Source organism: Pinus tabuliformis, chromosome Q (genome assembly GCF_031772625.1).
Source record: "Pinus tabuliformis cultivar Carrire ecotype Pingquan chromosome Q, CPIR1, whole genome shotgun sequence".
NCBI classification, from domain to species: Eukaryota; Viridiplantae; Streptophyta; class Pinopsida; order Pinales; family Pinaceae; genus Pinus; species Pinus tabuliformis.
Window position 1 is genome coordinate 1,115,443,736 of NC_142296.1, and position 26,869 is coordinate 1,115,470,604.

At 40.5% G+C, this 26,869-nt stretch overlaps 1 pseudogene; it reads left to right on the forward strand.

Annotated features, from left to right (window-relative positions):
• On the forward strand, positions 1 to 26,521 carry LOC149223418 (gamma-glutamyl peptidase 3-like; annotated as a pseudogene).
• Positions 26,522 to 26,869: the final 348 nt, after the last annotated feature.

Here is a 26,869-nt window from a genome sequence, read left to right on the forward strand (position 1 = left end):
ATGGAGGCTAGACAAGAATTTGGCTCTGATCTCGGGACTGCAGGCATTGAACTGAGTAATTTGGGTCACAATCGCATGCAACAAGGCTTGTGAGTGTAGTTGAGGGAATTCAACTGCATGTAGGCAGTGTCAAGAGTGCGGTTGGGATTCTAAGTCATTGAAATGAAGTTCCAGCTCGGTGATTGACCACTGGGGTGTTTCTTCAGCTCCTCAGTGATCCGTAGTCCATGTAGGATGTCAGTTTGTGACCAGTAAGTCTCAATTGTCGGCTCTACTTCCTTAACTACAACTAGGAGGTAGGGTCATGTCATAGTAGTACTTTGCTTCACATTTACCCAAAGGGATTGTAAAAGCAGGTAAATGTGGGGTAGGGTGGTTAAAGGAAAACACATGCATTCCAAGGGTGTATGCACATTATTACGAATATGCAACCTTTCGTGGAATATGTGAATAGTATTAAGAGTTCACATGCATTCCTAATCATATTAACATTTAAACATTTGAATACCCTCTCTCCTTCTAATTTCTCCCCTCTCTCCCTCTTTGCCCCTCTCTTTGCTTCCCCCCCTCTCTCTCTCTCCTACTACTTTTCTATATGTATTTCACTCTCCCCTCTCTCTCTCTCCCCTACTATTTTTCTATATGTATTTCTCTCTCCCCTCTCTACTCCTTTCTCTCTCTCTCGCCCCCACCTCTCTCCCCATATCCCTCATTGTCTCTCTCTCCCTCTTATCTTTCCCCCACTCTCTCTCGTTCTCCCTTCATCTCTCACTCCCAACCTTCCTCCTACCCTCCCTTTCTCCATCTCTCCCTCTATCCTTGTCTCTTCCCCTACCTTCCCCAACTTTTTTCCCCTCCCCCCTCTATATCTCCTTCTCTCTTCCCTCCACCCTCCTCTTTCTCTCTCCCCCCTTGTAATAGCCCCTGCTTGCTTTTCCATGAAAAAAATATAAGACCAAAGTCATGGGACAAGTAATCCAAGTTTAATGGTGGGAAAAACATCCTTGTGGGTGTCACTTTCGTTTAATTAATGGCTATGGAAATTGGCAAAGGCATTGACAAAGGAAAAGAGACATTAATTGACATTTATTTAATGAAATAAAGGAAAATAGGAGAAAAGGGAGATGAAAGGTCATAGATTTTCATGAGAGAGAAATTGAAGGAAAAATGATGAAAATAGAGGCTTCAATGACAAAAAAGGCTTCTGAGGATCAGTTCATGGATTTTGTCAGTGTGTGAGACTTTTGTTGGTTTTATCTTGGAGCTCTCATATATTCTCTCATTCTCTCAGACTCTTGCACACTTAGAATATTCTTGGAGCACTTTGGCATACATTGGATTTAGAGAAAGAAGGCGAAGGAAAGCACAAGGAATCAAGTGGATCAACAACTACATTTGGATTACTTTGCAGATATCGAGTTACATGTATGATTTCCTTGCTAGTTTTGGCATGTATGGTATATGCATGTGGTTTCTTGGTTATGTGATGTCATTGGCATGGAGATTTTCCTAGATTGACAGTAGTTTTATCCATTCCTTGCCATTTCCTAAACAACTACATGTGGTTTTCTGGTTGGTGTTCAGGCTCCTTATCACTGTGGGTTGAGTTACTAGTTCTTAGAGCAGTTGGTTGGAACAAACACTCTGGAAGCCTTGGTTTAGCTACCTTTAATATCTAGCTTGATTGTATTGGCAACTCGTGTAGGAGTCATAGAAGACCTTAAAATATCAAGTTGTCAAATAATGCAAGTTAAAGACTTATAAGTATTTGTATATGCATTAGTTATTTAAGAATATAGACAACAAACAAAAGCCAATTGATGTCATTTGTTGTGTAAATTTTTGTTATAAATAATTTCATTGTAAAATAGAAATTTCATTATTTTAACTAAACACTTACTAAATCTTAACTTTGTGAATTCAATTATAAAATTCTCCCTACTTAAAAACTTTGACAGTTTTATTTGTTTTAATATTCTAAAGTAGAAACCTAAATTCAAAAATTGAAGAAGATCTAAACTATTATACCTTGCAAATGATACGTTTTAATAATTAAAAAAATTAAAATCTTTATGCATAAACATGAGGGGAATTTTTATACTTTCACTACTAAATACTTTTTACATAAAAAAGCAACTACTCTACCTTTAGACTGGTTTTAATTCAAACAATAATTTTAAAATTTTAAAATATTTTAAAAATAAATAAAATTAAACACTTCACTTTATTCATAATTTAATTTATAAATTTTAAAATATAAACAAAATCAAACAATTAATCCTAATATAAACAAATATTCCCAATTTTGCAATTTAACTTTAATAATATGTTCTAGACACACTTACCCCACATAAAAAGAATGGGATCACCCACTTCACCCCCACATAAAAGGAATGGGATCACCCACTTCACCCCGAAAAAGGAATCGAATAGATCACTTCATCCCCACAAAAAAGGAATGGGGGGCTTGACTTTTAGAAATATTCTAAAATATGCCATTAAAATTGACATAAAATAAAAGAGCAGTGTAGGGAGCAGTGATCAAATTTGAAGGGCAGGTCTTAATTTCATTTAGAAGGGCACATATTCAGGCCGCACTTCTATAATGAAAAGCATAAAAAAAAGAGCAATTCAATTGACAACAGTAAATTATTTTCAAATTTCTTTTTATTTTTTCACAGGCGTTGAACAACAACCCCATGGATGTTGTGTATAAGGCAGGTCTAATATGAGCCGCAACTACTATATCGGATGCATTTACCATTAATGGATAAACAGGAGACCTATATTCCTGCACCAGTTCAGATAAGGATTAATTTTGTAGGAAATTTTTGTGACCAGAATGTTCAAGCCAATATACAAATAGCTCAATCAAAATTAAGTTTATTGCGTGAATGAAAAAATTCAATAAATTTCTAAACAGGTTTAGGATTCAACAAAAGAGTGTACAAAGGTGTATATGTTTTTGGTATCTTCTTTTTTAATATGAAAACATACCAGGAATGGGGAATCCACAAACAAATCAAATTCAGTATGTTAGGAACCCTGTTGAATGCGCTCCTCTCCAAGCATAAATCGTGCTTAAACCTTGCTTGACACGCGTTTGCTGAATGATGAATCTATGCTCCTCTCCAGCTTAAATCGTCATCAAACCTTGCTTTGGGCAACCTTCAGGCACAACCCAGTGAAATTACAGACCTAATACATGGCCCATATTGACATCTAGTCGCTCTCAATTGAAACTACCAAATGTAATGGTATCAAAGGGTAATTGTGACATAATAATTAATAAGAGCTTCCATCATATGCACAATTCGAAAAAACAACTCAAAAAGAAACTGTAGTTTTTGAAATGGGAAACTACCAAATGTAATGGTATCAAAGGGTAATTGTGACATAATAATTAATAAGAACTTCCATCATATGCACAATTAGAAAAAACAACTCAAAAAGAAACTGTTGTTTTTGAAATGGGAGCAACTCAGAAACTGCCAAATGTAATGGTATCAAAAGGTAATTGTGACATAATAATTAATAAGAACTTGCATCATATGCACAATTAGAAAAAACAACTCAAAAGGAAACTATTGTTTTTGAAATAGGAGTTTCTGAAATGGAATTTAAGTTTTAACATGAAAAGAAATATACAAATTCAACATTCCTAAAATTCTAATTTCAGAAAAAATGAAATTTAAAAAAAAAGTTGACAACTTGACAGCACTTCTTAAAAAATTTTAAGATATTATTCCAATTTTTTTTTAAATGACAAAAATCAATTTTTAAATTTTTTATGACTGGTAAAATTTTCTCCCTACTTCCTGACATGCCAGAGACCCTTTGAAGGGCTCTGACGTGTTCAATTTTGATCCTTGGTAGGGAGGTGACAACTTCGGCCAGATATATTTTAAAATATGCCATTAAAAATGACATACAATTAAAGGAATGAGATCAACCACTTCACCCCAAAAAAGGAATGGAATAGATCACTTCACCCCCACCCCACAAAAAAGGAATGGGGAAACGATTTCGGTCCCTATAAAAACTTCTTGGGCGAGGCAGGGCAAACGTGGGATCTTTTAAGAGTTGTCGATGGCCAGTTTCCTGATATGGAGGATCTCGATTCTCAAAAATCGTTATGATGCCTTCGGAAACGATGCATGGATCTTAAAGCTCTGTCATTTGGTGCAGACACTTAAGGAAATGGGTGTTAAAGTCCTCGTATCTGCTTTGGTCACCAAGTATTATTCATTTCTTCTTCTTTTATTATTATTATTATATTTTATATATTTATCTATAGTTTAATTTTATGTTATATGAGTTTTTGGAATAGTGAATGTTAGAAACTTGGATAAGGGTATTTTATATATTTATCTATAGTTTAATTCTATGTTATATGAGTTTTTGGAACAGTGAATGTTAGAAACTTGGATAAGGGTGTCTCGAGCAGTTAGAAATTTTTCCAAAATTTACCGGGAACGATTGATTGGGAGCGACAATATTATATAATATAAAAATATAAAAATACAAATTATTTTTTTAATTATATAATTTAAATTTTTTATCTTCTTTAAGTGTCTAAATTATTTTTTAATATAATAATATTAAAAATATTAATAATATTCATTTAATAATCAAAGTTAGTTTAAAATAACATTTTGGATTCGATGAAATATGTTTATAATACTTTTGTTTAAAACTAATCAAATATATATACTTATTTTTGTTTTTTAATTATGGTAAACATTTTTATTATTATTTAATAACCATTTTTTAATCATGAAAGAGATACATTACAAATCTTCCTTATATTAAATTATATAATATACTTCTAAACATTTAATATATATCACACAATATTTCTTAAAAGGAAGATTAACAAACAAAAAATTTAAACTTTATATTAAATATAAAATAATTTTAATAATAAAAAATTAACTTACTACTATATGCTCGCTTCTCGTAGGTTAATTTACTACTATAAAAAAAAATCACCACTTCGAGAGAACAACTTATGTTGGCTTCTCGTAGGTTATTGATCTGATGGAGGATCTGCTCAACCACAACCACAGCCACATGAGGTTGCACATACACGAGTGAGTGTTGTCAAGTACTTGCATAATAAATTTCTAAAGCGAACTTTTGCTTTTGACGTTGCCGAATTACACCATGCACTGTAACCTGGAAAAATTCCAGTCCTGTAAAACACGACCAAAGACAGAAGCGAATAGTTGTGTCGAAATGTCACATACATATAACGGTTCCCACAGCCGAAACGTTGAAAACACAACTGCCACATTTCTTCCACGTGTTAGAAACTTCCCCTCACTCCCATTGTTGTTCCGCAAGAAAAAGGTAACTTTCGCTCCCGTTCCAAAGCTCTCAGGAATGGAGGAACGGCTAGAACGGGTTCCCTACAGACTGGGAGAGATTCCCGTGTAACTAAGATTTAATGTCATATTAATTATATTAATTATAATAGTTTGAAGAAAAGAGTGTTTTAGGAATACGGTCTACAATTTCATTTTTAATTATTTACAAGTTTTTAGCTTTCTCTTTGCAGGTTTTGTATTGAGCTTTGGGAGGAACCATTGGAAGAAATTTAGTTGAATGGGATATTAGGTCAAGGAAAATTACACTTTCTGATAACTTGAAGATCCCTTTTGTGATTAGTATCATTGAATGCCATCAAGACAAGGTATTTTTCTTTTCACAAAGATTTTTTTTGGCATTTGCAATATGTATGAACAAGCTTTTATCATTTCTCCTATGCAAATGTAATCCTGACAATTATAAATGTCAAGAGGTTGATTGCAGTATGAACAAGTTTTTAGCATTTCTCCTAAGCAAATGTAATCTTGACAATTATAAATGTCAAGAGGTTGATTGAAATATTGTTGCATTCAAATTGAACAAAATTTTTTGAATATATGTATGCAGTTCCTTTAGGTGCAGAGATACTGACTTCATCCATCCATCAGTTCGGGGTGGGTAATTCCATCCGATGAACAGAGAGAGGTAGTTCTCCTCCCCGTGAGTTGATTATATTTCTTTTTTCCTTGCACTAGGAAGCGCAAGCCTCGACTGTTAAGGAGAGGGAGAGGATGCGGAGGTAGGCTCGACCATAAGGATGCCCCCGACAGGGTGAGGTACGAACGCTCGACTGTTAAGGCTGCCATCGCTCGACTGTTAAGGAGAGGGAGAGGAGCCGTAAGGCCGCTCGACCATCATAGTAGGGTAAAGGGTTGGGTGTGTCAAGTAGCCGTAAAATGCACGCAAATGCCCTCTCCTTATCAGTCGAGCCTGCTTACGCATCCTTTTAGATGATTTCTGAGGTCTACGCAGGTTCCGTTCCAAAACATAAATTCAGACATTTTCTCTGGGTGGTCATGTATTGGGTATCTAAGGCCATCCAAAGTATACTAGTGGCATTTTGTTTAGCCTCATGGATGCCCTGTTAGATAAGAACCTTATTCCTGTAAGTAATGTGTTAATGTTGGTGTTGCCTCTGATTACTCTTGTTTTTCAAATTTTTCTTTTTTAAGGAAGAAATTTGCTAAGGCTTATATTATCACAAGAAGAATGTTAGAACTATGAAGATTCACAAAGTGAGTTTGTTCATTTCATTAAACATCATCATTATTTATACATGCCTAAGCTGGAGAATCAACAATGATCTCCACCGACTCCTACCGACTATTGATTACCCCGCCATCATATGAACATGGTTTGTCGTCACATGAATAGTCATATACATCATTGAAGTTAATACTCTAACACCTCCCCTTAATCACGAAGACCTAAAATTTAATGTGTCTGTTGGTCTCATTCTCAACTAAGGCTTACAACAATACATAAACAAAAAAAGCTTGATAATGGGGCTTTCGTTTTTGCTACTAGTTTTACACAGCTTCATTTACAACTCCCCAAAGCAATACATTTCCACGCTTACATTGGTAGCCTTGCTGGATGTAATTATACCAATCAGTGCTCCAATAGCCAGTTTCTCTTTTCCAACACACAACTCAAGTGCCACCGCATCTTTCATGTCTAGTTCATTGATTTTAACATGTTCTCAACACAAGCAGGTCTACTACTTAGCCTCACAATTCCGATTGATACCTTTACCCTTTAACATATAGACTCCACAAAATAACCAGATGTCCAAATCTTTTGAGTCTCCTCCACATGCGTGGCTCAAGGAAGCTAGTAGTTCAACATTCTCCTCATCGCTGCTCCACACTGCTACAGGTAGAGACCATGCCAAGCTCCATGCCCACCGCTCAACGCTACCAATCCACCAGCTAGCGTCGGCAGCAAACATATTGACTAAGCTTTGTAAGATTTACATTGGTCCAATCTCCTTTGGAGGACTCCATGACTCAAATAGTTTCCTCGTATCCCTTTCAAGGTACTCCCTGGAAACCATGGTGGGTCGTCGTTGCTGCCATCACACAGAAATCCCCCTTAGGTTGTTCCTCAACGACTGATCTCAACACTCGACTTTTTCAACAGACACTTCGTTGAAGATACTCTGATCTACCAACACTCGAATAGAAACTCTTTGTGATCTACGCCACAGAGGTGTCACGGTCGGAACAACCCTCTTCAATATCTATAGCTCTCTTCAGGCATGTAGATCAAGCTCAAATGTAGCCCCACAAAATCCTTGAAGCTTGACCAAGTTCACTCGACCATAGTCAGGATAGGGACAGACTGCAATAGCATCACAACAGCACAATGCTCAATGCCTCCTTCACACCACGCTAGTTTCTTAGCAGGAAACAGACTAGTGTTTAAACAATGGCTTCATATGCCCTCTACAATGTAGATTTTTTCTACAAATCAGCTAGCTCTAATACCATGTTGAAATTCCCACTGCAGATCAACAGATTATGCAATAGACTAAAGAAAAATACAATATCTACTTCTACAACAAACTTTGCGGAAGCTTAATCGAATTGAGCAAGATCAAGAGAACACATATAACTGTGAATGAGAAATCAATCACACATAACACAAAATAAATAACCTGGGAAAAGCCTCAGCCTAAAACCCCAATCTTTGTATTATCATAGAAGTGGAAATCTTATTCAAGTTACAAAAAGAATCAGCTCTCAAGCTATCCTACTCTCTCTGTAATCAAACAATACTGCTCATAGACAGTCAAAGGCTCTCACAACCTTCTCCTCTGACTTCCAAGCCTCCTATTTTCTTGCATAGTTTTTCCCGGGGTCTAGTGCTTCCACTTGTGTGAATTCCCACCTCACACTACTCACTTGGTTCAGAAATAACTGCACAAGCCTGAAGGAGATAAATCCTTCTGCATGGATGAGTTTCCTTTATAGGAAAAATTCATCCAACTGATAGTACACTGTCCCTCCTCTGATCTCAACTAGGTCTCTGACAGAACTGACATGCATGAGTTATTTATGAGAGAATATTCAGTTATCTGAAGTGCAGTAGTTACATGCATGCAAGCATTAGCTAGCTGAACTCACAATTAATTCAACAAACTGGTTGAACTAATCTAATTGACTTGACTCAGTTAACTGAGCCAACTAATTACAACTCATCCTTATCTCTTTAACTGATGGATAAATTCCTCAATTAATGGAGAAACTGTTGCATGTCCGCACATAGACTTCATGTTTGATTTTCTACAACTAATTAACTCATGGTGAATTAACTAATGAATTTACAAACAACTGCTAAGATCAAATTTGAATTTTACTTCACTATTTCAGTTCAAGGACTAACTAAAATAGGAATCTATCCCAAACTACTATTTTTAGCAATGCTATTTATAACACTTCCATTTTTCATTCCTTGCTGCTATGTCCAACACTGGTACCCGAACTGCTATTTATAGTAGTGCTATTTTTAGCACTTCAATTTTTGGCATTTCTTGTTGCCATTTTCAACACTCCCTCTCAATAAGAAAGGCATTCAACTAGAACCTGATCCTGAACCTTTGGAATGTTCTGAATGCAACACTTCTCCCTAGTGTTATTGCTCCAACAACTATAGAAACAAAAAAATATCCAACCTGAATTTGAATGATGCCTCTATCATCAAAGTCTTTGAATGTTATTGCCTTTGTCAACTAAAAAACTTTGCACCACTGTGCTCTTCAGTATCTGATTGCTCTAGCTTCTGTCACTTTGATCTCTAACTGCATCAATTCCATTGATTCCTCCTGCTACATCCATGCTGTTGTTGGTCCTATCTCCCAGCATGCATCCGCACTGCACCTTCTCTCATCATTGATCTGAAAATGGGGCTCTTAGGCTTCTTGTCTAACTTACAAGAACCTCTCCCACTTCTAAAGCTTTAAATTTTCCCATATCTTAATGATTAACCAATGCAGAATTAAGAAATGCTTGAAAATATAGGTGTATGCTTGTATTTTTTTTTTTACTGTTGAGTGCTTATGTTCATTTGCTTATGCTGTTGTGAAACAAAAATAACAATAAATAAAGAAGCAATTCAACAAACCCATAAGACAACAATATAATATGAAGTTCACCCTGATACCTTGGGCTACGTCTCCTTGAGATCTAATCAGCTCGATTAGAATCTCTGGGATTATGGCTTCAATTCTTTTACAAGTGCTACACTTAACTCCATCGGTTTACAACTGTAAAAATGGGCTTAGAATTCCATCTTACCCCTGGCTGTCCTTGTTCTGCAAACAGGTATAGGCTTCTCTGGACTTGACTCATTCAGTCAGTGCTCTAAGCTTCTCGAGCTTCTGGCTTCTCTGACTCCCTCAGAATTTTGCATTTGTCTCTGGAACTCCTTCTCCTGTCTTCGACACACCTTAGACAACCAGCCACAGCTCGATCATTCGATCTCCTGCTGTGCTGCAACTTCACTGCAACCTCGTGGCTCTTTAGAAGTCTATTAGAGCTCTCTAGCTCTACGGCTCTGCCTCCAACCTCTGCTGCCTCTGCCTATTACAGTGAGCTCAATTTGAGTCTCACACAATAGATAAAATCAGTAGGACTATACTTGGATCCCCCAAGTCTCTCTGGAGTACACAGACTCTCTGGAGTACTCTCTCTGTCTTTGTCTTAACCCTGGCTCACTTGCTGCCTTTGCTTCTTCAGGTCAACTCAGCTCTGCTTTCTCTGCTTATAAGTCTACTTACTGCTTCCTAGGCTACCCCCTCTCCTCTCTGTCAGTTTGTGGCTTTTAAGCCAATCTTCTTTCTCACTATTCGTTTCCGCTTCTCGACTTTCTGGTTCCCTACCTCCGTCCGTTTGAATCCCTTTTTTTTGCGGTTACAGTAACTGCATAATGCCTTATAGGGAGGTGGCCACCTATTCCTTTAACGAATGAGCGTGTTAGGTTCACCAGAAACACTCGATCATTTCAAACAATCATTATTTCCGTTTACTCCAAGAATGTTTGCGAAACACGAATCTCTGCCAACTCATCGTCCATGTCAGACTTTAGAATCCCAGACAATCTTCTTTATGACTTCGTCAAATCCGGTCATCCATCCGGTCGCATCTCCGCCATTGATCTGGACCCTCCAGATCCTACGATCATTGCACATATCGGGTGGATAACTTGCTCAACGTTTACCTGTCCGATGTGAGCGGTTTTCTCTCTCTTCCGCCGCGTGTCACTCGCTGTGTGGCATCGGGCAAGACTCGGTCTAAACCACTTACCGCTCAAAGCCCTTCCGATATCCTACCGGTTTCTGTGGAATCCCACCTCGGACGGAATCAAAACACTTTCCGCTGCATTTCATGATTTTTCGGGTCCAGGCGCATGTGGCTCTCTTTCTTCGAGGGGTTTTCCCTGTGAGTCGCTAATTGCATATCAGATTCCTCCCCCGTTGAATCAAACCATCGCTGACTTTTCTAATTCGTGATAGTGTGTGTTACCATGGTCCGCTGCTCTGTGCGCTTGATCGACAGCCCTCGTTGATCCGTGCTAATCACAGTTAGCAACTATCATGAGGATTCCTCTGATAAGCTTGATCTTCACAAGATTTTTAATCTTTGGCATAAATTATAGAGAGTTCATGAAGACTTAGAGAGTTTCAGGATCCATTTTGGATCACGCCTTCCCACTAAAAGAACTTTTGGTCCACCAAAAGACTGATATACTGATCTGAGCAGTAAATGAGAGTAACAACACCCTCTTCTTTCAGCCTCCCTACACTTGCCTTTGCATAGTGCCTCTGAACCAAAATCTCTGACCACTTCCCTTCTTGGATGGGTTGGTCGTCTCAGGAAGAACTGTTTTCCTCCTTGACTTCATGTAGAACTTCTGCTGTGAAGTTTACAAAAGGTAGTTTGAACTTCTTTGCCTTGATCCTTGATCCAAGGTGGCTCAAACGAATGTGAAGTACATCTACTCCACAAAACTTTCATCTGTACTTGTTTGAAAAGCTGTCAACAACAACTGTTAACAACAGCAGGCATACAGACAACAACTGGATGGACTAACTCCTGCTTCAACAAAGAAACAAATTTCACATCTTGTGAACCCTTCCATGTCTTATATCTGCATACAAATGATTGACTAGATAACAAGCCAATAAAACATGCCTTTACAACAAATGACTCTTCAAGTCAAGCATGTAGGAAAAAGACCTTTAGGAATCTTTTCCAAAAGATGAAACACTTCATCATTATCTCCATTTTGGAGACCAAGTTAACTTCTCCCAAGCCAACATCACTTGCATCTCATGCTCATGCATGCATTCCATCTTTCAACTTTCACTTAAGTACACCGTACTTTCGAAGCTGAAATGAACATATTGTTACAACAATAAAGTGAGTTTCCTACTCAACTTCTTTCCATTTACCATTTTGGTAAGATCCTGTAACTTGCATTTGTTCCACAAAGAAATTCAAATAGATGCATCAATAGACATGTAGACTTAATTGGATAAGAATTCTAACCATTTCTTACCAATCCATTTCAAAGGTCCCTTCTTTGTTTTCACATCAGCATCAATATGTGAATCACCCTCAAACACATCAATCATGGAATATTTATTTCCATCCCTACCATTTTCTTTTTCCACCTTCTCCTTCAGCTTTGATGGAAGCAGTGCTGGATTCAAAATCCAACACCTTTCAACAAGATGCCCTTGCTTATGGCAGTAAGTGCAACACATGTGCATCCTTTTGATAGCATGATTTGCCTTGTCCTATGGACCTTTGGCTGCTTGCTTCTTTTCCTTCAAAAGTTTCCTGTATGTGGCCATCCTCTTCCAACATCTAGAAACATAATGGTTATCCAAACCACAAAAGGAACATGCAATTCTTTTTCCATGCTTTACAAAATCAAAAGGAATGTGTTTAGAACCAGATTTATACCTGCCTCTTTCACCTTTATTGCCTTCATGAGGAGGTGAAGCAAATGAAGAAGTGGCTCCCTTTGGAACACCATCACTTTCTTCAAGGTTGTCAGAGTTTCCACAACTCTTTGGTTCAAGTGTGTGCTTTTGAACACCTGCATCCTGCGAATGATGTTTCGAGCTATTGCATTCTTCCTAAATACAATCCTCATACTTCTGAGGTAGAGGACCTGCAATGAAACTCCTTTTTGGATCTGTTTCAATGGCTTTCATGGCAGTTTTGGAACTCTCTCCATAAGACTGTCCACAGCCAAGACCCAAATACTTAGGCATTTCCTCAACCATTATTGGCTCAAAACAATGTAAACTTTGAAACGGGAACTATAAACTCAAAACGAGAACTCTGGCCCAAAAACCCCAAAAAAACCACAAAAACAGTGCTCAAAACGAAAAGTGTGTATACTGGAACGATGTTTTTTTTTTTTAGGTGTCAATTTTGCGGTTGTTTTAAAAATGGCAGCGACTACGAAATTTTCCTGCAAAATATAGCTTCAGAAAAAAAGTGTTGATACTGGAATAATGATTTTTTTTTTTAGGGTCAATTTTCATACTTTTTAAACAATGCTAATAAAACCAATTTTTTATGTCTCAAACAAAGTTAACTTTTAAGGAAAAACACATTAATGTTTCTGGTAGAATATCATTTTTCTTTCTTAAGTATAAATTTAACATGTTTTCAACCACAAAACTAAAAAAACATGACATTATGAACAAATTATTTCACTGAATGAATTCAAAAGTCTTTATTTGTACACTGAATAAAAGAGACATTATATCTCTAATTTGATATTGCATTGTAGATATTTAAACAATAAGATTTATCATACTTAAGACATAATCCAACAACATAAAAATGCTTCATAACTTCTCATTTAACAAAATATGGAAAACATCCATTTTATTTGAAGATACGATGCATACATCAGTTATATAAACTGTCTTAAACAATTATTCAAAATCACTCATATTTTCTTGCACACCATCAGAATTCACATCTTCAGATGAGTGACTGGATGCTGACGAAGATGTTCCATATTCTTCTCTGTCATCAACTAGTGCCCCATCTGAGTCCACATGCATGCCCAAGATTCCAGGTTTCAAAAGTCTTCTAGATCTACGACTGGTTTCAGCAGAGTTCCATGTCAACACTGTTCCTTCTGGTAACAACCTTTTCAGAATCTCTGTCGTCTTGAAGCGAAGAGTTCCTCTCTTTGTTAAATTGAAGTCATAAACAAGTATGTCAACATCCTTCAATTGTAATATGTCTGTGCGGCGGCGATTTATATTTGTACCCTTTCTTTTTCTTTTTCCACCATTTTTTTTGTCAACTACCATCTCTGGCTTATACACACCATTGAATGGGTGTGTATTTGTGGCATACCAATGTACTTCAACACCTGTAACATCCTCATTTTCTGTAAAGACCTTTAAAACTTTAGCAACCCAAAATGGATGGCCATTAGGATCTCCATCTGCTAGCACTGCAATCATGCAACCCTCCTTAATATCCTGTACTGAACCCCTATAAAGGTCTTCCATGGCTTCACGTTGTGCACGAGATCTTCTGGAACCTATATACATCTCTCTTTCCTCTGCCTGTGAAGAATTAATAATACCCTGAGATTGTTGTTGTTCAACAATGTTTACTTCCTCATGTTCATTCGACACATTTTGTGGCCAAATAAATGGATTTTTCAAAGGTATATCTTCATTTATTGTTGTCGAAATGAGATAACTTTGATTATTGAAAAAGGACTCCCACCAAACTGAATCAGCAATGTCAAAGTACTCATATGTATATCTAATACATTTTTTAATTTCTTCCAGGCAATCAGAATAATTTATAGCCCTGTTCTGTCTACGTGCATTCTGAACTTCACCAACTGATTGTAATGACAATATTTTTGATGCAAATATTGGATGATCTGGAATGAACTTCAAAAATTGCAATCCTGATGACGGTGCCCACTCTGTAGTAGTTGAATACTTCTTGCCCCATATTAGTGTTTTCCCATCAATTTTTTTGATACGAAATTGATGTTGGAAGCTAATGTCATTAAGTTGTTCAATGCATTTCCCCTCACCATATGATCCCAGAATAAACCTTCGCATGTCAACAGTTTCTTCCAACACTTTAAAAGCAGGCTCTGGCATGTATGATTTCTTAATACATTCAATTAGTGATGGCAAGCTCCCAACTTCCTTCCTCCTCAATGTGACTGAAAAACGACTGAACATCTGATCAATATGGTCATGAGTGTGCCCAACAAGAAGGAAACCAACCTTTACCTTTTGAAAAATTCTCAATTCAACAAGCATGTTCAGATACCCAAAAACAATCTGATTTTTGTTTTCACGGCAAGTGTTGTCCAATTGTAGATACAAAACTTCAGGAAGATTACCAGACCAATGAGAAATGACATCATGAATTATGGTTATGGTCAGATTTGCATCATTATGAATATTTGGAGCTGTGAAGTACACCCTTGGCAACATTTTCCCATTGAAGACCATACAACCGACCAAGTGAAACTGAATAAAATTTTCCTCTTGTAGATTTTTGGGTGTGCGAACAAAATGTGGTAAAAGTGTTTTCTTCTGGTCCATACCATCAATTATCAAACCCAAATATTTATTTGGATTATCATAACACTTCTTTCGATGCTTGTACAACTTCTTCCTTTCATTTGTTTGTTGTTCGCGATGCTCCTGAAGTTCTTTGACAATTAAATCTACACAACATAAAAGAAATTCATTAAGAAATATGTTTTCATAGTTGATGACTATACAATTTTAAAAGTAAAAGTTATGAACACTTACCTCTTTCTGAGCCTTCACATTTGTCCCTTTTTGATTTAAGAGAAGCACATGTACTGCAAATCCCCATCCTTGTCTTCTTAGGAATACGAACATTATTGAATTCTTTCTTCCATAGCTTCACAAAATATTGATATGTAATAAAGTGGCCCTGTCCCTCAGCACTTTCTGCATATTCTTTGTATAAGTTGTAGATTTCTCGTCTTGAAAAATTATCTGGAATATGTATTGTCTCTCTATTTGGCATACACTCTCCATGCTTTGAAAAGAAATCTTTCATCCATGACATTGCAGTATTTGATAATGGCCCAAACTGTCTTTTATAACGTACTTCTGAATAAAATGTGGGATCCTTTTCCAAATTTTCTTGAATTCTCGAGAGACGAAAATTCCCAAGTGAATGAAACATTTTGAAAGCTTTTCTACACAATAAAAAATTCCTAATATGATAATCATAACCTGACAATGTAGATTGCATGCAGCCAACTAAATATGAGTTTTGCATGCTTTTATTCATTGACAAATATCTCTTCCTGCTTTCTAATGCAAATGTGAAATCCATACGTTTCAAGCAATTTTTTTGGCAACATTCACTTGAAATGAGAGCGCTGATAGAACTTCTTCTCGTCAGATATTCTGCTCTACCCCTTGTATAACTAGAATAGCTTGCATTGATACGAAAAGGTCTACTCCTACTCCTTGATACAATATTTCTTGGCAACATCTCCATCATTGGATCTTCATTTTATAAGGACTTTCATCACTAAGAGGAACGTTATCCACACTATGATCTGCTCTGATTTTCAAATTTTGACTGAGAGGATACCCTTCATCTTCCCCTTCTTCAGTGCTACTATCATAGTCCTTAGAATTCAGACTAAATGGAAAATCTGACTCGATGTTTAATGGATATTCTTCCTCATGTACATTGTCAGTGCTGCTCTCATAGTCCATAGAATTAGGACTATGTTGAAAATGTGGCTGTTTACTTATTGAAGATGCTACATCCTGTCCTTTGTCACTGCTACCTTTATACTGATTAGAATTAGGACAAACTGCATCATCCTGTTCTTCATCACTGTTGCTCTCATAGTCCTTAGAATCAGGACTAAGAGGACATTGTGATACTCCAATGTTTTGAGAATCATCATCCCGCGCTTCATCACCGCTGCTCTCATAGTCCTTAGAATCAGGACTAAGAGGACATTGTGATACTCCAATCTTTTGAAAATCATCATCCCGTGCTTCATCACCGCTGCTCTCATAGTCCTTAGAATTAGGACTAAGAGGACATTGTGATAATCCAATCTTTTGAAAATCATCATCCCGTGCTTCATCACCGCTGCTCTCATAGTCCTTAGAATTAGGACTAAGAGGACATTGTGATACTCCAATCTTTTGAAAATCATCATCCCGCGCTTCATCATCGCTGCTCTCATAGTCCTTAGAATTAGGAGTAAGAGGACATTGTGATACTCCAATCTTTTGAAAATCATCATCCCGCGCTTCATCACCGCTGCTCTCATAGTCCATAGAATTAGGACTAAGAGGACATTGTGATACTCCAATCTTTTGAAAATTATCATCCCGCGCTTCATCACCGCTGCTCTCATAGTCCTTAGAATTAGGAGTAAGAGGACATTGTGATACTCCAATCTTTTGAAAATCATCATCCCGCGCTTCATCACCGCTGCTCTCATAGTCCATAGAATTAGGACTAAGAGGACATTGTGATACTCCAATCTTTTGAAAATTATCATCCCGCGCTTCATCACCGCTGCTCTCATAGTCCTTAGAATCAGGACTAACTGGACACTGTGACAATCCATACTTTTGAAATTCATCATCATGCTCATCATCACTGCTGCTCTCATAGTCCTTAGAATTAGGACTAAGTGGACACTTTGACACTCCATTATTTTGAAATTTTCCATCATGCACCTCAAAACTGCTGCTCTCATAGTCTTCAGAATTAGGACTAAGTGGACATCGTGACCCTCCATTCTTTTGAACTTCACCATCACATTCTTCAAAACTGCTACTCTCATAGTCCTCAGAATTAGGACTAAGTGGACATTGTGACACCCCATTCTTTTGAACTTCACCATCATGCTCCTCATCACCGCTGCTTTCATAGTCCTTAGAATTTGGACTAAGTGGAATCTGTGACTCTTTAAATTCTCCATCCCCTCTTTCATCAGTGTTGCTCTCGTAGTCCTTAGAATCGGGACTAAGTGGAAGAATTGACTTTCTATTCATAGTGGAAGGATTCCCACTATATTCATCAATATGAATAGAGTTGTTACGCGATGAAGATGTTGATGGTGTATAAACCGAAACTTCACCATCAGAGCAATCCATCACTTTCAAATAGAAAATGTTGAATGACACAAATGGAGTCTCCTGAGAGTATTATATAGCTTAAAGAATGAAATATTCCCTCCAAAGTTATTCCCTCCAAAAATTTTCGCGAAAATATTTCCCTCCAAAAATTTTCGCGAAAATATTTCCCTCCAAAAGTTTGTTAGATTTATTTACCTTTATTATTTTATTCTACAATTGATTGAAAAACATAAACTAATTTATTTTTATGAAATAAATCACTAAAATTCAAATTGCAAATCACAACTTGTACATTAATTATTCTAATAGTTAAAGTATATCATATTTACTTAACAATTTCTTTTTTTTCTAATTTTTATAATATATTCTCAAACATATTAATCCCACATTCAATCCGTTGTAAAACAACTCTACAATATTCTCTCTATAATAATGTAAAACAAATTATCCCACATTAATCGTATGGAAAAACATCTTCGTAATTTCACTTATATAATAAATTTCGCTATCACTATTACTCGCCTCACATCTAGGTTTTCTGAAATTCCTTGAAAGACTCGTGAATTTGTGGAGCAGCGATATTGCTATCAACAAGATATACAACGAAGAATTGTCGCAATTGAAAGGCAAGTACAATTATTTTTTCGAAATTTTCATATTAAATTACGTTAATGAAAAATATATTTTTTTTTAAATTAAAAAATTTTCCAAGCCAAATTTTTTTTTTTTATACCACATGGTGAATCGGTAACAGTGAATCGGGCTGGGCGGGGCGGGCGGGCCGGGTGGGCTGAGCGGGGCGGGCGGGGCGGGTGGGCTGGGCGGGCCGGGTGGGCTGGGGGGGGCGGGCGGGTCGGGTGAGCTGGGCGGGCGGGCGGGCGGGCCGGGTGGGCTGGGCGGGGCGGGTGGGCTGGGCGGGGCGGGCGGGCGGGCCGGGTGGGATGGGCGGGGCGGGTGGGTGGGCGGGTGGGTGGGTGGGGTGGGAGGGTGGGATGGGCGGGGCGGGCGGGTGGGATGGGGGGCGGGGGGTGGGATGGGCGGGGTGGGCAGGTGGGCTGGGCGGGGTGGGCGGGTGGGATGGGCGGGGCGGGCGGGGTGGTCCAGACCACCCCGCCCGCCCCGCCCATCCCACCCGCCCACCCCGCCCAGCCCACCCGCCCGCCCCGCCCCGCCCACCCGCCCACCCGGGTGTGGGGGTGGGTGGGCGGCGGGGCGGACGGGTGGGATGGGCGGGGCGGGCGGGTGGGCTGGGCGGGGTGGGCGGGTGGGATGGGCGGGGCGGGCGGGGTGGTCCAGACCACCTTGCCCGCCCCGCCCATCCCACCTGCCCATCCCGCCCAGCCCACCCGCCCGCCCCGCCCATCCCACCCACCCACCCGGGGTGGGCGGGTGGGTGGGGCGGGGCGGGCGGGTGGGATGGGCGGGGGGATGGGCGGGGCGGGCGGGGTGGTCCAGACCACCCCGCCCGCCCCGCCCATCCCACCCGCCCACCCCGCCCAGCCCACCCGCCCGCCCCGCCCATCCCACCCGCCCGCCCCGCCCCGCCCACCCGCCCACCCCGGGGTGGGCGGGTGGGCGGGGCGGGGCGGGCGGGCTGGGCGGGGTGGGCGGGGTGGTCCAGACCACCCCGCCCGCCCCGCCCATCCCACCCGCCCACCCCGCCCAACCCACCCGCCCGCCCCGCCCCGCCCATCCCACCCGCCCGCCCCGCCCACCCCGCCCACCCGGCCCGCCCACCCCGCCCATCCCGCCCGCCGCCCACCCAGCCCATCCCGCCCGCCCGCCCACCCACCCATCCCACCCGCCCGCCCCGCCAGACCACCCCGCCCGCCCCGCCCATCCCACCCGCCCACCCCGCCCAGCCCACCCGCCCGCCCCGCCCCGCCCATCCCACCCGCCCCGCCCACCCGGCCCGCCCATCCCACCCGCCCGCCCACCCGCCCGCCCCGCCCCGCCCATCCCACCCGCTCGCCCCGCCCACCCACCCCAGCCCGCCCCGCCCCGCCCCCCCCCCCGCCCACCCGCCCCGCCCACCCCGCCCACCCCGCCCAGCCCACCCGGCCCGCCCGCCCCGCCCAGCCCACCCCGCCCGCACAGGGCCACCCCCGGGCAGCCCCGCCCCGCCCGAGGGCGGAGCGGGGCGGCCTGGGGGTGGCGCTGCGCGGGCGGGGCGGGGCGGCCCGAGGGTGGCCCTGTGCGGGCGGGGTGGGCTGGGCGGGTGGGCTGGGCGGGGCGGGGTGGGCGGGGTAGGCTGGGCGGGGCAGGCGGGGTGGGCGGGTGGGCTGGGTGGGGCGGGCGGGGTGGGCGGGTGGGGTGGGCGGGGCGGGCCGGGTGGGGTGGGGTGGGCGGGGCGGGCGGGCCGGGTGGGGTGGGCGGGGCGGGCGGGTGGGATGGGCGGGGCGGGGCGGGCGGGTGGGCTGGGCGGGGTGGGCGGGTGGGATGGGCGGGGCGGGCGGGGTGGTCCAGACCACCCCGCCCGCCCCGCCCATCCCACCCGCCCACCCCGCCCAGCCCACCCGCCCGCCCCGCCCCGCCCGCCCCGCCCCGCCCATCCCACTCGCCCGCCCGCCCGGCCCGCCCATCCCACCCGCCCGTCCCGCCCACCCCACCCGCCCGGCCCGCCCGCCCCGCCCATCCCACCCGCCCGTCCCGCCCCGCCCATCCCACCCGCCCGCCCGCCCATCCCACCCGCCCACCCCGCCCCGCGCATCCCACCCGCCCGCCCGCCCATCCCACCCGCCTCGCCCACCCCACCCGCCCGTCCCGCCCCGCCCACCCGGCCCGCCCACCCCGCCCGGCCCACCCGGCCCGCCCGCCCCACCCGGCCCTCCCAGCCCACCCGGCCCGCCCCGCCCGCCCCGCCCAGCCCACCCGGCCCGCCCGCCCCGCCCAGCCCACCCGGCCCACCCTGCCCGCCCCGCCCAGCCCACCCCGCCCGCCCACCCAGCCAACCCGCCCACCCCGCCCAGCCACCTCGCCCGCCCGGCCCGGCCCGCCCGCCACGCCCGCCCCGCCCAGCCACGCCCGGCCCGCCCGCCCACCCCGCCCCGCCCACCCGGCCCGCCCCGCCCAGCCCACCCCGCCCAACCCCGCCCAACAATTTTTTTATTTACTAATTTATGTGTTTTTTTTTTAGGAAAATGGCATCAAGAAAAATTTCTGTGAATCTTTCTGGAGCAAGGAGTCTTAAAGGTGTATCTTCAAAAAACGTTGGTGAACGAACTCCACCTGAGCTCATACCTACAAAAAACGTTGGTGAACGAACTCCACCTGAGCTCATACCTACAAAAAACGTTGGTGAACGAACTCCACCTGAGCTCATACCTACAAAAAACGTTGGTGAACGAACTCCACCTGAGCTCATACCTACAAAAAACGTTGGTGAACGAACTCCACCTGAGCTCATACCTACAAATATGTCAACTGTTTTAAGTGATAAGAAGCTAATCTCAGATTGGAAAAGTTCAAAAGAGGTGAAATTTCCATCAAGAGCCTGGTATGTGAAAGAAAGAGAGAGCACAACTGTTAATATATATCTATACATTGATACACGCAATAATACTGAAAATTTGGAGGTGATGGGAAAAGTCATAGATATGTGTTCGGTACCAAACACTGAAGTTGTTTACGTACTTACAAAAACTGCCAAGTCACATGAAAGGATTAAATACCGACTATCATATTCATTATATGATAGGAGAGAGGTATCTACAAAGTTGTGTAAACAAATCGTAAATGATATGACACAAAACACGGTAAGTATTGTTATTTGTATTTTTATTTTGCGTTTTGAAAATGTCTCGCTATATTTTTTAACTTTGATTATATTAACATATGATATTTTGTTTGGCAGAATTTTGTTGAAAGCTGTTCAATTATGGTGGGAGGCATTCATTACATAGAGAATGATATCATGAACATTGTCAGCCATTTTTACTCAGTGTCAGAGGAAGATATGCAAAACATGGAAAATGTAGTAATTGATGATGCTACAAAACTACATCCAAAGAATTAGAAAAAAAGGCCTCTGGTGGATAAATCTAGCAAGGGTAAACAAGTTACTTTTGAGGACGATGAAGTTGACAATGAAGCATATGTTGCCATTACTGAAGATGACATTGAAATTGTGGAAGGTCGTAAAAGACCAAAAGTAACAATGGCCAAGAATAGATCTCTTCAGAATGTTAAGACGAAAAAAAGTAGAGTTGAAGATCTTGAAGTAGTCATTACCAGCAGTCAAGAACCTAGTGAAATTTCAAAAGAAAGCAGAGAAATCATTACACCAGGAGCTGATTTAGGTGATGGCATTATCAAAACAAAACAAAATGCCATTCGACAGAATTTGACAAAGAGAAACCTAGTTGATGGTGGTCGTACATTTCAGTTAAATGTGACACAAACCTATAAGGCAAGTGAAGGACAATGCCAATATCAAGTCAGAAAGCCGCACCATCTGCATGTTCACAACTTGAAGACATTGATGAGGTACAATCCATATGCTCATGTGGTTAGTTATGTGCTTCTTGTTGATCCACTTCAAGTTCCCAACAAAGAAGCATTTGATAAGTCAAAATGTTTTGAATACAATTATTATGTGCTTGGGGGGAACCATTCTGTTGAAGCTCAAAGACAATTGATGGAGGAATATCCTAATAACCCACGTTTTGAAACGATGAAATGTATCATTTATGCTGGTTTAAATGAAACAGAAGCAAAGCTAGTGGCATGGGATCATAATTCAGATAATGAATATAGGATGTCTATGACTTTGGTCCAAAAGGTTAGATTTATTCATAGTGAATTCCTAGAAAAATGTGGTGGGGATAAGATCAATATTACTACAGATTTCCGAAAGGAATGTTGTATGGAAATAGGCTATCAAATTGAAGATAAAGGCAATTCAAAAAATGGAAAAGACAACAGATCTAGCGATTTATTCAGAGGTGTTGATAACATTTTCCAATTGGCATTTAGAACTGGAGATATTTGGAATTTGATTGATGACATTTTTAGCATGTGGGAAGACATTGGCATTAAAAACCAGAAGGTCAGAAAGTCTAAGCCATTGATATGTAGCAACAATAAATCAGCGCCTGAACTGAAGCAACTTCCAGACGATATGACCATCACGCCTTGGAGGGCGATGCAAGGAGTGAAAGATGAAAAAATTGTCAAAACAATATTATCTCGTGTGAAGTCGGGGGAATTATCATTGGAAGAAATGTCTGAAGAATTTCAAAATTAAGTTTGCTGAATTATTTTTACTTATTTCCAGGATTATAGTTATCTTTTAACTAAAACATGTTGTTATTGGTAGTATTTGTTATACATATCAGTATATTAACTTTTTCTTACTTTATCTATGCAGTCACAAAGTTTACATGAAAATTCAGGAACAAATGGTTAAATTGTTGAATGAAGATAGTTGGGATGATGTTGTACGCAACTATCCAGATTCAAGTTCTACATCAACATTGAAAGCTTTTTATCTTGCATTTAAAAAGGTAACTTGATTTATACATTCAGTTTTAATCATCTGTGTACTATTTTTAATTTAAATTAAAACTTACACATACATTTGTTTGTTTGGTAAAAGATGAAGAAAGAAGATAATGGAGCACCAGACAGTTTCAAGACTTTTATTGAAAAAATAAAGATTGAAAGACTGAGAAAGCAACGTATTAAGAATGTTGAACTTGATCCAACTCTTAATCATTTCATTTGGAATGGGCTAGACACTATTCAATATCAAGTAATACAAGGCGACTGTGAAGACATTGCGAAACTCATACCAAAAAGGGATTATGCCCTCGTTATTGCAGATATTCCCCATGGTTTCAATATTCCAAACATTTGCTATGATAATGACCCTTATACTTATCAAGCTTTTAATAAAGTGGTGGCGGGATTTAAGGAAGTGACGTCATCACCATTATGGAGATTTGTGACATTTCATTCAGACACACAGTTGGCAATGTTATTGTCAAGCTTCAAGGGGAAAACAAATTCAAGGATGCAGCTTACATGGTAAGATGTTTAAAGGTATATTTGATTAATGTTGAAAAATTAATTTATGTACAAGTTAATTGAAATTTTACTATTTTATGTTACAGGCAAAAGTCAAATCTTCTTGACAATGAAGATCAACAATTTATAAATGACTGTGAGTTCATTCATATTGATAGTTGGGCAAAAGATGATAGCCATATGTCTATGATTTTTAATCGGGTGGACAAAAAGAGTCATAGCCAAATACTGACTTATGATGTTGTTGTGAGAAAACTAACATATGAAGACAAAGAAATGAAAGGAGAGATAGTTAACATTTATCAGAAACCACAATTATTGATTAACTATCTTATAGACATATGTTCAAATGAAGGAGATTGGGTTCTGGATTTATTTTCTGGCTCAGGTACGTTTTGCCACATGGAATTGAATTTCAATATGTTCTTTTTTTTAATTAATATGTCATTGTACTAATTTACTTCATTATTTTTTTGTGCTTGATAATTAGGTACAACACTAGCATGCTGCCTTCAAAAAGGAAGAAATTGCATTGCAATTGAGAAAGATCCATTACAATGCAATTTCATTCAGCAAAGAATTAATGCTCTTCAATTTCTTCCAGATGCAATGCAAGAAATTGGGTTGAAGAAAGGGGACTTTAGTGAATCACGTGTGGCAAAAAAGGCAAAGGAACCCTAACCACCATTACATGGAATGTATGGAAAGACACATATTGGGGGATTTGCAGACATGAAAGACCCATTAGAAGAGGAAAATGAACAAAATGAGCAAAATGAAACAGAAAATATTGTGGAAGAGGACAATGATGAAACTCTAGAGGACGAAGAGTTTGGATTACGTGACATTCTTGATTAAATTTAAGTTATGCTTGTAACTCAAGCTTTGCAATGTTTTGACTTTGACATTTTATGAGAAGAATAAACACTCAATTAGGGTTGTTATACGTTCAATATTGGTAATATGTGATTTTTGCATTGATTTTTAAGTTAATCATTTTTTTTTGAAAAAAAAGTAGTTATTATTATCCTTTTGACATGAAATTCATAAAAAAAACTATTATTTGACCATTTTTAGTTAATATTTTTGTATAAAAATTGTGATTTTGACATGTTAATTCTAGCAAAAAATTATCAAAACGTTTAGTTTTTTTGTTATATTTATGTTAAAAATGGTTATTTTTTATGTCCATTGTTAAAAAATGTTGTTTTTTAGAAACAATTATTTCATGTCGATTGAAAAATTAATTAAGGGGGTTGAAAAGATGTCTAAATATGTAGATTATCTAAAATTCAAACTATCGACTTTATAATTTAAAAACGCAAAACAATAAAAAGCCCACTAAAAAAAAAAAAAAATTAAGATAGAGAACAAGAAAATATGAATACAATGACGACTTCAAAAACTATCAAATTTAGAAAATAATTTTTTACATTTCACACACTAGAAAATTTAAAGTCAAAAAATAGGTCTTTTAAAAAAAGGGTGTGATGCAGAATACACACTTTTTAAAATCAGGATGAAAATCACTACCATTCACCGAGCCTCACCCACTTAATGCACATGAAAAAAATTAAAGTTCCAAAAAGCATGTTCTTAAAAAAACATGTGTATTTTGCATCAACACTTTTGAAAATCGGGTCATTTTTTTGCCACCTCTACAAAACGGGTAACAGTATCAGTTCCCGTTTCAAAGTTTACATTGTTTCAACAATACCTTGTGCATGTTTGCTCGATCCTTTTCCTTCATAGCCCATCTTGGACATTAACTTGGAACCTATGCCTCTGGTATGTTTTTCAAAAGAACCAATATAAGCATTCTTAGAAGAATTTGAAGACAAACAGGAATGGTTTACCTCTTCTTCAAGCTGATACTTGGCCAAGGCTTCTTTGGCAACAAAGAGTTGTGACTCCAACTCATGCATCCTTTTCAGGTTCATATTTGCAATATGAAGTTGCCTCTCCATTTCCTGCAATTTTCCAGAAAGAATCTGCTTCTCTTCCTCCACGGAATTCAACTGCTCTCTAAGTATGTTGCTCTTCCTTCCCTCTTCATACATTTCTCTCACCATATCCATCATGGTGGACAAGTCTTGCTTCATGTCTCCATTAAAGGAACTTGGGGAGAAAGAAGAATTTGAGAACTCACTTGTAGAAGTTGTCATTTTCAAAGTGCACAAAAGAACTTCAAACAAGATTATTAAAGAGCTTATTCAGTAACCTCTTGCAACAACCTTTTGTGCTTCAAGGATTTCCCTGAGGTCCTTTGGGATAGAAGAATGCCTTCAGCCCTTCTTCCTTCTTGTCCTTCCTGGACTGAGCTATCAATAGCTTTCCCTTCACCTCTGCAAAATCAAACAATAGTAAGTCTGCAACCAAGCATACAATCAATGAGGCAATCAATCCTTGACTGTCCAAACACCTTTCAGACAAGCAATCTTTGCCCTGTCAATCAAGCATTCTGATACAACCTTCTTTGAAGGTGGGGTTAATCAATCTTAAGCTCCGATACCACATAATCTGAAAATGGGGCTCTTAGGTTTCTTGTCTAACTTACAAGAACCTCTCCCACTTCCAAAGCTTTAAATTTTCCCAAATCTTAATGATTAACCAATGCAGAATTAAGAAATGCTTGAAAATATAGGTGTATGCTTGTATTTTTTTTTTACTGTTGAGTGCTTATGTTCATTTTCTTATGCTACTGTGAAACACAAATAACAGTAAATCAAGCAGCAACTCAACAAACCCATAAGACAACAATATAATATGGAGTTCACCCTGATATATTGGGCTACGTCTCCTTGAGCTCTAATCAACTCAATTAGAATCTCTGGGATTATGGCTTCAATTCTTTTACAAGTGCTACACTTAACTCCATTGGTTTACAGCTGAACCAATGGGCTTAGAATGCCATCTTACCCCTGGCTGTCCTTGTTCTGCATACAGGTCTAGGCTTCTCTGGACTTGACTACTTCAGTCAGTGCTACGAGATTCTCGAACTTTTGGCTTCTCTGACTCCCTCAGAATTCTGCATTTGTCTCTAGAACTCCTTCTCCTGTCTTCGACACACCTCAGGAAACCAAACATAGCTCGATCATTCATTCTCCTGCTGTGTTGCAACTTCACTATAGCCTCGTGGCTTTTTAGAAGTCTATTAGAGCTCTCTAGCTCTACGGCTCTGCCTCCAACCTCTGGTGCCTCTGCCTATTACAGTGAATTCAATTTGAGTCTCACACAATAGATACAATCAATAAGACTATACTTGGATCCCCCAAGTCTCTCTGGAGTACACTGACTCTC